This window comes from Mesitornis unicolor, unplaced genomic scaffold (genome assembly GCF_000695765.1).
Source record: "Mesitornis unicolor isolate BGI_N332 unplaced genomic scaffold, ASM69576v1 scaffold10866, whole genome shotgun sequence".
Taxonomy (NCBI): Eukaryota; Metazoa; Chordata; class Aves; order Mesitornithiformes; family Mesitornithidae; genus Mesitornis; species Mesitornis unicolor.
The window spans coordinates 1-14,917 of record NW_010188887.1 but is presented as its reverse complement, the minus strand read 5'-3'; the positions used below and the strand labels follow the sequence as shown (position 1 = coordinate 14,917).

The following is a 14,917-nucleotide window of genomic DNA, read 5'->3' as shown; positions in this document are numbered from 1 at the left end:
TTACAATGACTCCCTCTCGGGTCCCCCTGAAGGTTACAGGGGTTCGGTTAAGGCGAGCAGGCTGTAGCGAGGAGCTCCCCCTTTCCCCTGGGCTGCCGAGAGGGAACACCGCGCGCGCGGCCGTTAGGAGCCGTTTACCCGTCGGCTGCCGTCAGGGGCCGGCTCAGCCCCGGCTGGGCTTCCCGCCGCTGTCCTCAGAGGGCTGCGTCCTCCTGAGCCGCGCTAGGCAGGGGCGCCCCTCAGAACCAGGGGTCTGTCTGGTGCTGGGATGTTAGAGCCGCCCTGCTTCTTAAGAATCAAAGGTCACTGCTACGGCTTTTCTTCCATCGACTTTCTGTGTCGCTGCTTTTTCCCCTCTGATTCTTCTTTGCGTTATTAAGTGACCTTGACCACAGGCAAACTGTATCAGAAGTTTGGATGACAGTTCGTCCTTCAGTTTCTGCTCTTTTCTTTAAAAATCTCCCACAATCATAGCAAAATCAGCTCCTAGAAACTCTGTGCCAACTCTTGGGTTCTTTATAAGAACAAAATAAATTTTGAGTATCCCATTTCCTAACACATTTTTCTTATTTGCTAAACTGACGACGGCAGCGTCAGGTTTGGCACAGCTCTTGAGTGAGTTGCTGACTTACACAGCAAGAGAAAGTGAAAGGTGGACAACTTTGTGTCCTGGCCTTGTACTCCGTGGACACACACTCTGAAGTCATAGCCTAATAGATACCAAAGAAACAGTGGAAAATTGTCTTTGAAACAGTGAACCTGGCCGGAAAGCTTTTTCATCTCATTTTTCACTCACTGTGACAGAAAAGGTTTTAAACAAATGACATCCTCACCTTCTGCTGCAGCAAAGCTCCTTATGACTATCCAATCCGAGTTTAATACATTTACCCTGTGCTGTTATACCACAAATGCAACAACCAAAAACTTAGAGCACGGCATTTTCCTCTTTAGGTGTCTGCCACCATGCTTCGATGACCCTAGTAAGAATTGCAGTAGCCTTTGTTTTTTGAGAAACACTCCAACAGGAGGATAGCATAGCGCTGCGCATCATGTGTGCTTGCTTAGTGCCTCATAAAGATTTTAGAGCGAATGTGGAGAAATAATTTAAGAGGAAAACCTGTTTCTCACTTTGAAGAGTTTGAGGCAAATAGACTGTTGGATTTGGTCCACAAATGTGGGGGGTGGTTTGACAAAAGCACCTAGTACATGAGAATTTCAAGGAATGATATACCACAACTACCAGAGATCCCACTCATTCTTGTCAGCTTTCCTCTCTAGACAAGAACAAGCCTTGTTATATGACACTTCCAACTTCATTAGTCTTGATCCAGTAATGCACCAATTAGCTGATGTAACAGGAGAAAAATCTAAATCTGCATTTAGAAGATACTCGTTATGCACATTGAAGCCTCTGACCAACTAAAAGCGCTAGCACATGAGTTTATGATCCCTCTCAATACAAAACCTATTGTGTATTTTTTGCATTATAAGAAAGTTTGGTTGAATGGCTGGTATTAAAACTTGAAATGAAAAATAGAGTACTGGCAAAGTTAAGGAATTATTTGCATAGGAAAGCATTTATTTTACTCCAGAATATTCTTGGACTTTCAGCAACTAACACGCAAAAAACCAAATTGCAATTTAAGAGGTTCAGAACAACAAATGCATGGTGTGGTGCTTTCTGTAATCGTGAAATTTGTTGAATTGTTGATTTAGAATGAATTGCTTAGAATTGCTTAGTGTGATGCCACTGAGACATAATTAATAAGACTTCTCTGCCTTCTAGAGATTATAAAAATCTAGCTTGTTGTAGATCTAAGACATTTTCTAAGGTGGGTTTCATTTTGCAGTTTTTAACGTTTGGTACCATTTTATATTCCCTGCTTAGGGGTCTATCACTTGGCCTTGAAAGAGAGTGACGCGCTCTTAGTAAATACTTCATGTGACTACAATAAATAAAAGGGTATTTTTTTTCCAAACAGTATCCTCACTATTCCTTGGGTGTTTTTCCTAACAAGCTGTCATATTCTGAATATCCATTTTCAGTACTTCAACCTAGTGCAATTTGTTCAGAGTTTGTACACTTTTTTTGAAGCCAGAAACGAGGCCTTTTTAAAGGAAGAAGCTTCACTTTATATACTGCAACTGAGTCTTCAGAAACTGTGGTTCAGTGCTGGCATGCCTGACATTTCCACCAAGCAATAGCATCTTAAGTTCTTGCAAGTCACTTCAGTGAGAATAAATGGGAGTTTCAGGTTTGGGGATGTTTGAACTGTTTCTGTGCAAACAAAAAAATGTTAAATCTAGAAGAAGAAAAGTAAGTTAGTCATGCAACCCTCTTTCCTCTTTTGGAAATGTGGTCCAGTAATGAAGTTATAAAAAGAGCCACTCTGCCCCCAGAGTTTCGAAAGGTCCAGGCCAGAAGTGAACATTCAGCTTTCGTACACTTTCTAAGGCCTTTTGCCTTTGCACAAAACCCAAGCTAACAAAACCAAGCATAAATCCAAGAAGTCAACATTTGCTCTTACACAGTAACATAAAGATGGTGCCACATTTTTCTCAAGCTGTGCTTTGCACATATCAAATTTGCTTAGTGCAGAATATTAATTACAACTTAGACACCAGGGGCAACGGGCAGGGACACCTCCCACCAGTCCAGGCTGCCCAAAGCCCTGTCCAACCTGGCCTTGAACACTGCCAGGGAGGGGATATCCACAACTTCCCTGGGCAACCTGTGCCAGTGTCTCACCATCTTCACAGTAAAGAATTTATTCTTAATATCTAGTCTAAATCTACCGCTTTCCAGTTTAAAGCCATTACCCCTTGTCCTATCACTCCATGCCCTTGTAAAAAGTCCCTCCCCAGCTTTCTTGTGGGAACCCTTCAGGTGCTGAAAGGCTGCTATAATTTCTCCCCAGGGCCTTCTCTTCTCCAGGCTGGACAGCCCCAACTCTCTCAGCCTAAATCCCTAAGCAGCAGTTGTTTCTCTCAACATAATGGGGATAATGGGGAGTGAGTCCTTCATTGTAGATTCCCCCACCCACCCCCAAGTCTACAAACTTTTCAAACAGTAAAGCTGAGCTGTATCCATATACAAAATTTGACTCCAGAGGCAGACGTGCCACCTTTTTTTCCCCTGATGCACATATAGCTGCAGTGTACCTTAGCCTCCTTTTTTTCTTTTGAAAGGAAGCACACACTAGAACTGGTGTCATAAATGTCAGGCTGAAATTTTGTTGCACTGTAACATTTTCAGGTATAAAGAGGGCTCCTCCCGTCTTACCCAGGGTCAGGGAAAGCCAAGATCTTTTGGTCCAAGTAGATACCAAGTAAACCAGAAGACACCCAGGTCCACTGGGAATTTGCAGATCTGAGCTGTTCTTCCAAAGCGCAAATCCACCTGCCAGCATTTCCTGAAGCCTGCCTGCCAGCACAGCACCCTGGGCATCTGTCACACCTGGTGTGAAGGGGCCCAGAGCTCCATCCAGTCACTTGGCACTGACCAGCCTCACACATGGGTGCATCCCTCACCATGACCATATCTCCCTCCTGCCCTTGTTTCCCAGGCAGAGGTCCCATGGCTGGGACAGGTGACTGCATCCTGTACCTGCTCCACCAAGAAGCACTACCAAGGCAACAGCTGCCTTGCACAGACACTCATCCAGAGCGCCTGAACTTTGTCCTGTATGTGAGAATTCTTTCTGTATTGGGAAGATCAGACACTGGGGAAAATATTTTGATGTCTGAATTCTTTCCTGGCAAGACACCGTACCAGCCATCCATGAGATAACTCAAGTGTTTAAACTATTCCGAGCAAACACCTTGTTAAAGGATTTTCTGGTATTACTCTGCTAGTGGACTGACCCACTTTTTTTTCATTCACAGTGAGCAGGTATCCAAGTAGCCATTCAGATACTGCTGTCATGTGGATGAGGAGGAAAATAGTTAATTTCTTTCCTGAGCAGGAATATAAGATTATTATTTTCTTAAGTATGGATTCAGACAAAAGATGTTTTCTTTTTCAAGAACATTACATAGAAGCTTTACTAGAGTAAAATGCTGTGAATTCTCCCTCAGGAGTCTAACAAACTGCTTGGTTTAGTTCAAAAGTCAGATTCAAAAATATTAAGTCTGTACGGTGGAAGCTAAACAACACAGATGATTCTTGAAGCAAGGCTTCTTGAAGAGGAGGCTGAAAAATTGCTACAAGCTCTGAAAGGAGACTTGCAGCAAAGCACTCCTGTTTTGCAAGGGGAAACCTGGGTGGCTCAGAGTAATGTGAAGTCAAAACTCCTTGGCCACCAAATGAGCTTTGGAAGTGAATTCAGAGATCCTGCATGTTCCTCTTGCTCTTCTTTCAGTGGAGAGCATGAGACCTCACTAGCTCATTTGACCTGCTGATGGAGAGCGAAGGCAAAAGTAACAGCTTCTGGGTGAAAGAATATAATCCCCAGTGCAGATTTCTGTTCAGAGCTAGTACTGCACAGGAAAGCATGTTGCACACAGCATCTACTCATCACTGCCCCTTGCAAATGAAGGACAGTGACATCTTGTATGAAATACAATGTTAGTCAAAAGGTGATCTTTCTCTTCCTTTCTTCTCTACCTGCCTTGGAGTATGATAATTGTATAGATACACTCCGTGTACTCACAAGGATGCAAAATGTAATTGATTTCAAAATCGGCTTTGATTCCAAATTCTGTTATGTTAATAATTGCTTTTGTAATAGGTGCTAATGAAAACTTCATCTATTTAGGCAAATATGGAAATTTAGTACAACTTCAGTAGGAATCCTTAAATTTCACCCACAATTTCTTCTTGTTAAGGCTGTCAAGAAATTGCTACATTTATTAAATACTAGCTTGATACATGAAGAAGGAAGTCTGCCAGTGTCCAAAATGGGGGCTTTTAAATAAAATAATTTTTAAAAATCAGTAAGTAATTCACATCCATGAACGAGCAGTGTGAGAAGTCATGGGAGAAGCAGGCAATAATTGGTAGGAGTGCAGCTAAGGCGCCCAGTGGGACAGAAAGCAACATTAACCTTCTTCAGAAACTCTGGAAAGTATTTTCTCTATTTGCATGATACTCTTGCGTCCTAAGTGTGAGCTTATTAGCATTGGGTCTGAAGCTAATACTGACCTAGGTGCAGTTCTCAGTACTTTTAATGATGGGACCTGAATGTACATGATATTTACTATGCACCATCTACAACCGGTCTGGAAGCTCTCCCGGCTACACAGTGAGACAAGATGTGATGCCACACACTTCAACTTCTCTGCTTTGTCAACTTGTATTACATTTATTCTTTGCTAGAGCAGTGTCACATGCTCAAGGCTATTAAAGCCACTGCCAAGTAACACGTCATTCTTGTACAGTTCGAAAATTTTATGGCCAGATACATTGTCACTCAAGTGCAGTCCCTACTCCTATCTGCCAGCATGATAGGAATCATTCCAGAAAAGTTTTATAATGCTGTAAGAGTGAGACTTTCAGCTCATCGTTGTGTCAAATCACATTTCTGTCAAAGTACCAAAGTGCTTCTTCCTGCACTTCACAGTGAAAAACAAGTTAAATAATAACTCACTTCCTGTTCAAATCCAAGACACCTAGAAAGCACAGAGCATTCCTGACCTTTTCACAGGAACCAATACATGCTTTGCTAAGAGCGTTGTAATAGAAACACCTACCTCTTCTTTTGATTTCAGAAATTCCAAATCACAGCTATTTGAAGAAAAGAGTAGAGCTGATGATAGCAGGAAGATTTCCAGAAGCAGTAGTGAAAAGTAACACTTTTTGTTACCCAACAGCCGTGTTTTCTCTAGAAGTTTAAATCCAGTTGGAAAACTGTGAATTATTTCAGTGTTGCTCTGGAGTGTTCCTAGCGATTCACACAGCAACAAAGAAGTAAAATATAAGGTTATTACTTTGGCACATGCATGTAGGACAAATGTCAGATACTGTTTCTTATATCGCCAAATGAGAAGACCAATGAGCAGCAGCATTTCCATATGGCATGCACACATCACTGCAGCATGAAACCAACTTAAGGAGTATCTCATTTGTTTTCTGTTTAACAGAGCCACAGCAACACCTGAGTCCAGCCTACAAAGACACCAGCCAAAGCCTGCAGAAGGCAACTAGCTTACCTGTGCTGTGGCATCAGTACCTGCACATAGAAGTGATGGTCTGCATCCTTAGGTGGGCAGCCCCCCTCCTGTGTGTCACTGGGGTGCTGAGACACACATTTCTAGAGCGGGAAGGTGTCAGATTCAAGACAAGAGGAGGGTTAGAGTCTGAGATTGCTGCCATTTCTAATTTTGCAGGAGAAGGCTGAGGAAGCATGAGACCTGAGTCAGGGGATCTGGAAGGCAAATGAAAATGTGACAGGCTTACCGCAGACTTACACTTATCTGGGCAGAGAGGTGCTGCCCCAGCTAGTGCAGTGGTGACAGGTACCTGCTCCACTGGTGACATTGGGGAGCTCTGAATCAGCACTTTGACTGAATCAGCCTTGTTGACTTTAACATATCTCAATTAGTTCCAGTCCAATATGGAAGCTTATAGCCATTGCAGTCACATGGCATCCTTCTTGTGTTATAGCTCCCCAAAAGCAGGCTACTGAGCTGCATTTCTGAGGTGAATGGGTGCTTCAGGTCAGCACATCAGAAATTTTCTGTTCCCCTTAGATCAGCAGCACACACCAGGCACAACTGCATAATCACAGCACAGACATCCTGAACCTCCTGTGAGAGACCTGCCATCCATTAATGAACTAGATCTCTCCAGCCAACACTGCTTTTGCTGGGGTCTCAAATTTTATGCCATGATTCCCCTTGCCTTATGCTTTTATTTGCTAACTGGCTGCATCTGTGCTTCCAGCAGGGCTCAGTAAATTTGGCTTTTTGAATCCAGAGTAGCCAAATTATCTAGCAGCACCAATTTCCATGCAGGTGCACCTACTTTTCTACTTATCCTTTCTTAGCTGTTGTTCTGCTTTTTTTTTGTGCTTTGTGCTAGGAGAAAGAACATGTGCACAGATTGTGTGAATTGCACTATCTCCAGCATTTCTTGTGCCCTTCACAAAGAAAACCATCCTCAGAAGGGGATAAGCCCAAGTGAGGGGTCACCCTGTTGCAGGGACAGCTGCCCTGCTTTATTTTCACTAGCTGGGATGAAGCAGACAGACAAGAAATTGTCATACTGAGGAAGATTATCCCCCACAGCAAATGAAAATCCTGGCTCTAGGGCACAGTGAAGTGAGGTGAAAGTGTTTTACAGGAGAAAGTTTTGAAAACAGATACTTATTTAGTGTTTAATATTCAAAATTGCTTGTGAAGCTTGGTAATTTTTATCTAATTTGCTCTTGTTGTAATTTTCCAGTTTTTCTTCTTCAAGGGAAACAGCCTATTACAATTTTTAAGGTTGTACTGATACAAGCCATTTCTGTTTTCCTGTGACTATCTTCACCTACGTTCTCCAGTTGCTTTTCCTACATAAAAATGAAGAAGAAAGTTTGAAATGTACTTATCTGAGGGGCCGAGATTGGTAGGCCCTGCCTCTCTATTGTAATCTTTAGTGTGTCAGAACAATTATTCTCATGGTTCTAGAGATTTGTCTAAAGTGCTAGTTAATTAACTTGCTAACACATACTAACACAGCACTCCAGTTTGTAGGGTAACAATTTCAACAAAATTAATTTACATCTTAAAATTTTCATCCTACAGCTCTAACACATTTAAAATTATGATTAAATGTCTAATACTTTTTTTTTTAAATGCACAAGAGCATTATTCCATTTTGTTAGTTTAGCTATTTGCCCTCCACAGCCCACCACTGTCTTACAGTAGAACTATGAGCACTGAAAGGGGAAATTCAGCTGTGTTGCTGGTTCAAGAAAAGCCTGACTGTGGCGGCACAGAGAGCGCCTCTCAAGCCTCTGTTCCTGAGGCTGCCAGTGGGTTACATGAGCTACCTGTAAAAGCTGGTGGCTGCATGGGATTGGAAACTGTATTAATTAAAAGAGCTAACACCAAACAACAGCATGTTGTTTGGATCCAATAACCTTCATCACCTGAATAGAAAGCAGAGGGGAGGGCAGCCCGAGGCTCTGGCCTGCCCAGCACGAGGTTGGTGGGCACCACAGCCCCTCATCCCCTAACTGCACGCCTCCTGTGGGCATTTTAAAAGGTGTCTTGCTTCCTCAGATGCTCTCTTCTAGGTTGGGAAGCACTGGCATCCGTCTCCTCACCTTTCAGGGCTGATGGCCTAAGGAAGCTGGTTATTTTCCAAAGCAGGGAATGGCAGGAGTGTAGGGGCCACAGTGGGAGGGCAGGGGGAGGGAAGCAGCTGCAGGAAGCAGGGAGTGAATGGGCTATGGCACACACAGCCAGTTGCTAATTCCCAGGCCAGCTCATGAGTCAGCTGAGGCCAAAGGTGCCAAGCAAAATCTAATTTCTGGCTGAAGGGTATTAATAACCATGGATACAAATACCCAATGTTTAGTGTAGGGAGTTCAGCTAAGGGTTGTCCTGAACAAAAGTCAATGCTTGGAGGACCCTCTCCTCGCCAAAGCCTATGAGAACTGCAGTTGCCCAGCAGCACTGCCACCCCTACACAGATGAAAGGCCTCCTCAATGCAGTAGTTACAGAGGGGTTGGTTGTTTCTACTTTTATGCAGTATTCCTGCCTGCTTTTGAACCACAGCCCGCCTGTGTGAAATGTAGCTTTTCTCTAACCAGCCTTCACACCTTCCTAATCAATGTGCCTCTGTCCTGTTTTTCAGCACCAGGGCCCTTTCTCCAGAGGAGAAGCAGACACAAGAGACCTCACACCTCTGACTGGCCATTCCCACAGGCAGGAGCACTGCGCATCATCCCACCCCAGCTGTACTCTCTCTTTGGCTTCTGGTGCTTAGGCATTTGTGGGACCCACAAACTGCAGCACCTCTGACTGCAGCCTGCCCCTGCTCCCAAGGCAGACACACAGGACCATAAAAGTCCCAGAACAGAGGCTAAAAGCGTGAGAGCTGTTGGCAATGTGACATGGCCAAGGAATTCACAGGAACACCAGACATCTTCACGCCACGCCAACACTGCTACAGCAGATGTATTTTTGTGAAGGCAGAGACTCGATGCACAGGGTGTTGTGCAGAGGAGCTGGCAACATCATGGCCCTGGGGCAGCCGCCACTACAAGCAGGGCAGCCTGGTGCAGAGGGTAAGCAGGGGTAGAGCAGAACCTGCTCACACGTGAGTCAGCTCCACAAGATGAGTGAAATGATTCTGTAACTTCAGAAGAGGAATTTCTGTGTGTGTCTTTTTACAGTGCTCTCCCACCTTGCTTTCACAGGTGCAAATTTCAGTCCCGGCTGTCCTGGAGTTCAGCACTCCTATTGACATTTCATACATCAAGTAGCTCACAAAATGTACTGGGCAGTTGCCTATCACATACCTAGAAATTAAAATTTACTGCAATGTTCAATCCTTTGACCTCTGAGCATAACAACAGATCCATTTAATACTTTTGTTCACTTATGCACTGTTAAAAAAAAACCACAGAAGATGAATCTTAAGTAGCAGAACATAATAAACACTTTGAATATTTACCATCTTCCATGCAGAACTTTTTAAAGTGCAAAGTGCTATGATCCTGCATTAAGAAATAATTGCTCCTTTTACTGCTGAAAAAGAACATTAAAAGAAAATAAGTGTTTTCTTAATAATCTAAACTTGAATATTTTGAAAATTTTGAATATTGAATAATTTGATTACTATTCAAAGGCATGAGCCTGATGTTTCACACCTGACCTCTACAGAAGTCTATTGCAAGACCAGCATGTGGATATTAATGAAAAGTCATTTTACACAACTCTTCAAATAACAGTATTTAATCATTTTCACATCAAAATCACTTTGCAGCTCACCAGCATTTTCTGTTTTTCTTTAAATATAAATCCAAACATTTTTAAAAGCAGCACTTTATACCCACAGGTCTAATGCATAATTGATCCTCTTTAAAAAGGGAAAATCCATGTGTTATGTGAAATACTTTCTATTATTATAATGAACTGCAGCAAGAAAAGCTTGTATTTCTACAAACTCTCTTCTCCCAGAATAATCAACTTTCAAAACAAAGCATTTTCACAAAATCTTATTTAAACCTTCTTTTACAAAGCATGATATGTTGGACTTCTAACTTGGATTTATAAAATGACAAGTTATCATCCCAACAGGAGGAAAGAAAACCCAGATATACTCTAAGGAAACTCCATCCCAAATTCAGACTTTCATTTGCAAAAGATGGAACATTTCTGAGATGTCTCTTCTTATGTTTCTCAGGTACAACTCAGGAATCAATACTTCATTTACCACACATGCAAGAGTTTCTCTCTTTCCATGGATGCAATTAGGAAGCCAGAGCTGTGAATTTCTGGATACATGCTGCAAATGTATGACTACAAACCCAAAGAGAATTCTTACTTCTTATCCCTCATTTCCTTATGTTCTCCTAACTCTGCTACTAACTTCACAAAAAACATGGAAGAATAAATCTTTATTGCTGGAAAGCTATGACTGGACTATCATCCTTTTTATAAAAAATACTTTAATGCAGTTATTTAGAAATGTTAAATACGAGCATTTCAGTGATAAAATATTTTACTAGTGCTTCTGTTTGAGTACATTGTGCAATGTATTGGGATTTTAAGAAAAATGCTCAAGTTTCACTATCCGATCTTTCAATCTCAGACACCACCGTTACAACAGAAGTGGACGCTACGGTAGAGGAAATCATCCCAACAGTGAGGTTCTGTATTGCCAGTTGAAACCCATAAGGCAAGATTTGGGTATGGTGGAGTGTGTATTTTACATATCTATGCATATCAAAAAGATATGGGAACTCTGCCAACCACGTGTGAACGTGACCAGCCAAGTGAACACTACGTCTCATACCACTCCTGGCAGGCAGCTGTGACACAGGACATGCTGGCTGAAGCCAGCTCTAGCTTTTGAAGAGATGACAAATAGATCCTTTGTGTGGGGTTTTTTTATCATTCTGCAGCATCACCAATTTCACTCATCCACTCACTCCATGCTATGCAAAAATATCCATTATTTAAATGCTTCGTATAAACTCAACAGAGATTGCCGACAAGGTATGAGATACTCCACGGCTATAAAGAACACACAAAACCACAAACAGAAAATTGAGAGACCTTATTTTGAAATGATGAAAGCAAACAGAGAAACTGGAAGAAATGAAGTAAGCATCAGGTTCAATAAAATGATGAAAAGGAAGTCCTTCTGCAAAAGCAGGGCTATAACATGTATCAGCCTATAAGGGTACAACATAATGTAGCAAACAGTACCACATAAAACCAGCAAATGAAACAATGTCACACGATATAGAACCTTGTGCATGAAATAATACAACCTTTTATTCAGGTTTTATAGATTACTTTTATTTATTTTTGCTTTAATAATGCATATTCTGTTCACTCTGTGCAAAATTGGGGACAGAGGCGGGCGTTTAAATCGTCTAATGAAAATCAAGCGGAGATGAACATTCAAGTTGAGGGAGAGGCCTATCAAAATCAGGAAAGCTAAAAAGCCACAGCTGCTCAAGACAAAGCCACTCTCAGCTGCGCCCTTTTGTCCTGCCACTTCGCACAAACCTGGCTCTACTGACTGAGCAGCTGTACACTGAGAAGGTGACCTCCGCCGGACACCGGGGACAGGAGTCGTCGTGGTAGCTACATTAGGGAGACCTGGCTTGCAACCAGCTCCAGTCAGTGTGTGGCAAAGAAAGGCACAAATCATTGCAAAGACCGGATTTCTGTTGGTTTGTTTCTTTCTTGTAAATACATTACTGTACACAACGCAAGTTTAAATTGTAGGGGATTGGGGGACATAAAATTGCATATTTAACAGAACTTAAAACCGTAACAAAAAGTAGGCTGTTCTTTCTTGAAGCAAAAATAATCCCTCCAGCCCCAATGTTAACATTCATTCCTGGCTATATGCAGTATAAACATTTTAAAATCTGTGACAAAAGACAATTAAAAACCAAAAGTCAAAATCATAAAGCTTGTAAACAGATAATCTGAAATACATTTTATTTATGGAAAAATATCATCAAAATAGTACCACTATGGACTAAACTGCCTGAGTTTTCATTTCACCTAGGATCTTGAAGTAGAGAGCCTTTAGCACAAGAAGATCAATTTCAGTCACAACTAGTGCTGCACAGCACTGCTTTGGGTGGAAATTTTGTCCTCGCTGTTGGAATTTTTGTTGTGCTATCAAAAACTGTTGTGCTAATCCTTCAAATAAAGGGATGTTGAGGCAATTCTTAAATCATTTGGCACAAAGTTATTTTGGCTGGGGCATAAATTTCAGTCTCATTACTGAAGAATAATGCAACATTCCACCTATCAAGTATTCACTTTGATTGAAGAGCTTTCTTTATGTCATTAACTTCCATCTGAAAAGAAAAACAAAATTGTGATATTAGATGCTTTAACAAACTGAGGCACAGTTAGTGCTGCTTGAAAAGCACATGTTCTACCTTGTCTTCAGGTGCTGAGTACAGGTTTTATACTACTCTTATTTCCACAGATGTCACAAATTGAGGTGATCTTCTCAGCCATCTAAGATGACCACTCATAGCTTCTTCCCTTCAGAGCTTGACAAGCATAGTCATTGAACGTACAAGACCTTTCAAACTCTTTAAATTACAACTTCGACAACCCACACAGCTCGCTGCCAGGAATCACTCGCAGAATGGGCACTGTGTCCATGCCCCAGCTGCTGCACTTGCACCTGGCACAAGTAAACTGAACTGCTGACTATGAGCACCAGTAGCTGAGGTGCAAAACCTATCATCTCTCTGCTGGAGGGATGGTGGTTGCCTTCTACACTCATCAAGCCTGCATCCAGACACCTTAAGGGCTCTGATGGATGCACAGCCACGCAGTAAAAGGAGGAGGCTGAAGCTGTCATCAGCCCTAGTTGTACTCTTGGCCCCTCTGATAGATGCCAGAAACCCTGAGGCGGAGTATTGGATTTATTCAAACACACCCTTAGGGCTCAACCACATCGTACCATCAAGGCAGGTTTCTCTAATACATGGACTGAGAGCTGCACTAATTTATGACTACCAGAGCCCTCTTAAGCTAATGCAACTTTTGTTTGTTGAACTCTCATCTTCACGTAAAGCTAATTATGCCACCTTGGCTAGCATCTGAATGTTTACTAGTATAAGCAACATTTGAACTGAAGTAAAAGCATTCAACGATAAGATCATAATTTTAAAACTGTCAATGCAGATCTCTGTGTAAAGATGTAAAGCCATCCTTGGAGGTAAAATCCAGACCTCTGAACAGCCTGGCCAGTTAGACTAAATCAATAACTGCTATTAAAAATGTTCATTGATTTTATCTAAATAAATTTCATTTTTAGCTGAATATGAAGTGTGTGTTACTAGAAGTCATACTCCTCTCTGGCTGACTGCATAAAGTCCTTTAGGAATCCCTGGAGCACAGACATTGATGGTCCCCAGTTCTGCCACCCTTTGCCATGTTTCCAAGCACTTCACTGAGCACAAGCAGCCCAGTGAAATTACAATTCGATTTTCGATTCCTAGTACAAAGTACAGTTGACCTGTACAATAAAAATATAAAATACAATCAATACTAAACCACTTACCAAGCACATTCTAGAAAAGCAGTTTCAACATCGTTCCATATCAAAGCAGTACAGTCAATACTAGAACCTACAGATCTAGTTAACGCTACAGATGTTAGCAAAGGCCCAGCTCCACCACTCCCACCCAAGCAGGGCAGTGTGCTCTACCTGGCAAACAACTAAACCAGCACAACATCATCTAGAGCTAGGGTATGGTACAAACTGTGGTAGCAGTACGGCTCTTAACCAGAGCAACTTCTTTTATATTGTTTAGGACGCTTTAGTAGAGACAACCTGAGTACAGTCTGTAAAGCAGACAGCAAAATCTTGCTGTATGAAATAATATTCCAAGCATATCAACACTAAGACTAGCCTCCTACAAAACAAAGATTTGGGAGGGAGCAAGTCATTTAAAAAGACATGATTTCACTTGCGACAAAACCAAACCATTAAACTGAGACTAAAAAATACCATAGTTTGAATCTTATATTGTGCTTAACATTTTTTTAATCTGTCTACTTGTGCTGATAAATTTTTAAGTAATTATTGGGCTTTTCAGTAAGAAATATGTATGACAACAGACTGGCAACACTATGAAGGGGACAAGTATGTTAGTAGTTTTTGATTCAATGGAATCTAAATATCTTAGCAGACTTTTATATCCCATACCTGAGGCTAAATCAAACCTTCTGTAACATTATAAATAATTGAAGTACCTGCAATCGTAGACGGATCTTCTTTTCTTCATCCAACTCCGACAGCAACTGTTTAATCTCTTTTCTGTAAAAGAATGGCAAAAAAAAAGCTTAGAATGGAAACGATTAAACTAGTAAAATACAAAAGATCACCTCTTGGAAAAGCATTTCCCTACTTCACTAGTTACCTTTTTTCCCCTCTGAACAACTAAGTAAAGTCAGTATATTCTTTTGTATACTATATGCTATACTACAGAGAAGTAAGACTCCATAAAAGGACAGCACCCTCCACCCGCAATATGGCTCATGAATAATACATTTCCTCCACAGCCCCACATCCACAGGTTTTGCTCTGGACCAGCTGTATCAACACTGGATCAGCACCCAGTTCCCTTTTTTTCCAATACAAAATACAGATGCTGGTGTGTTATAGGAACTGCTAACACAAATCTGGACCGTGGTATCACATACTTAAGCCACTTAAAAGCTGTTCATGACAGCAATACAATCACAGAATCACAGAACGTTACGGATTGG

The 14,917-nt window shown here is 41.7% G+C and overlaps 1 long non-coding RNA gene across 1 annotated transcript; it reads right to left on the bottom strand.

Annotated features, from left to right (window-relative positions):
- Positions 1-11,815: 11,815 nt before the first annotated feature.
- Positions 11,816-14,465, bottom strand: LOC104541750. Its single transcript, XR_728147.1, has 2 exons — positions 14,402-14,465; positions 11,816-12,483 (listed from the first exon to the last, which is right to left on the bottom strand). It is a non-coding gene; the product is annotated as an uncharacterized LOC104541750 (long non-coding RNA).
- Positions 14,466-14,917: the final 452 nt, after the last annotated feature.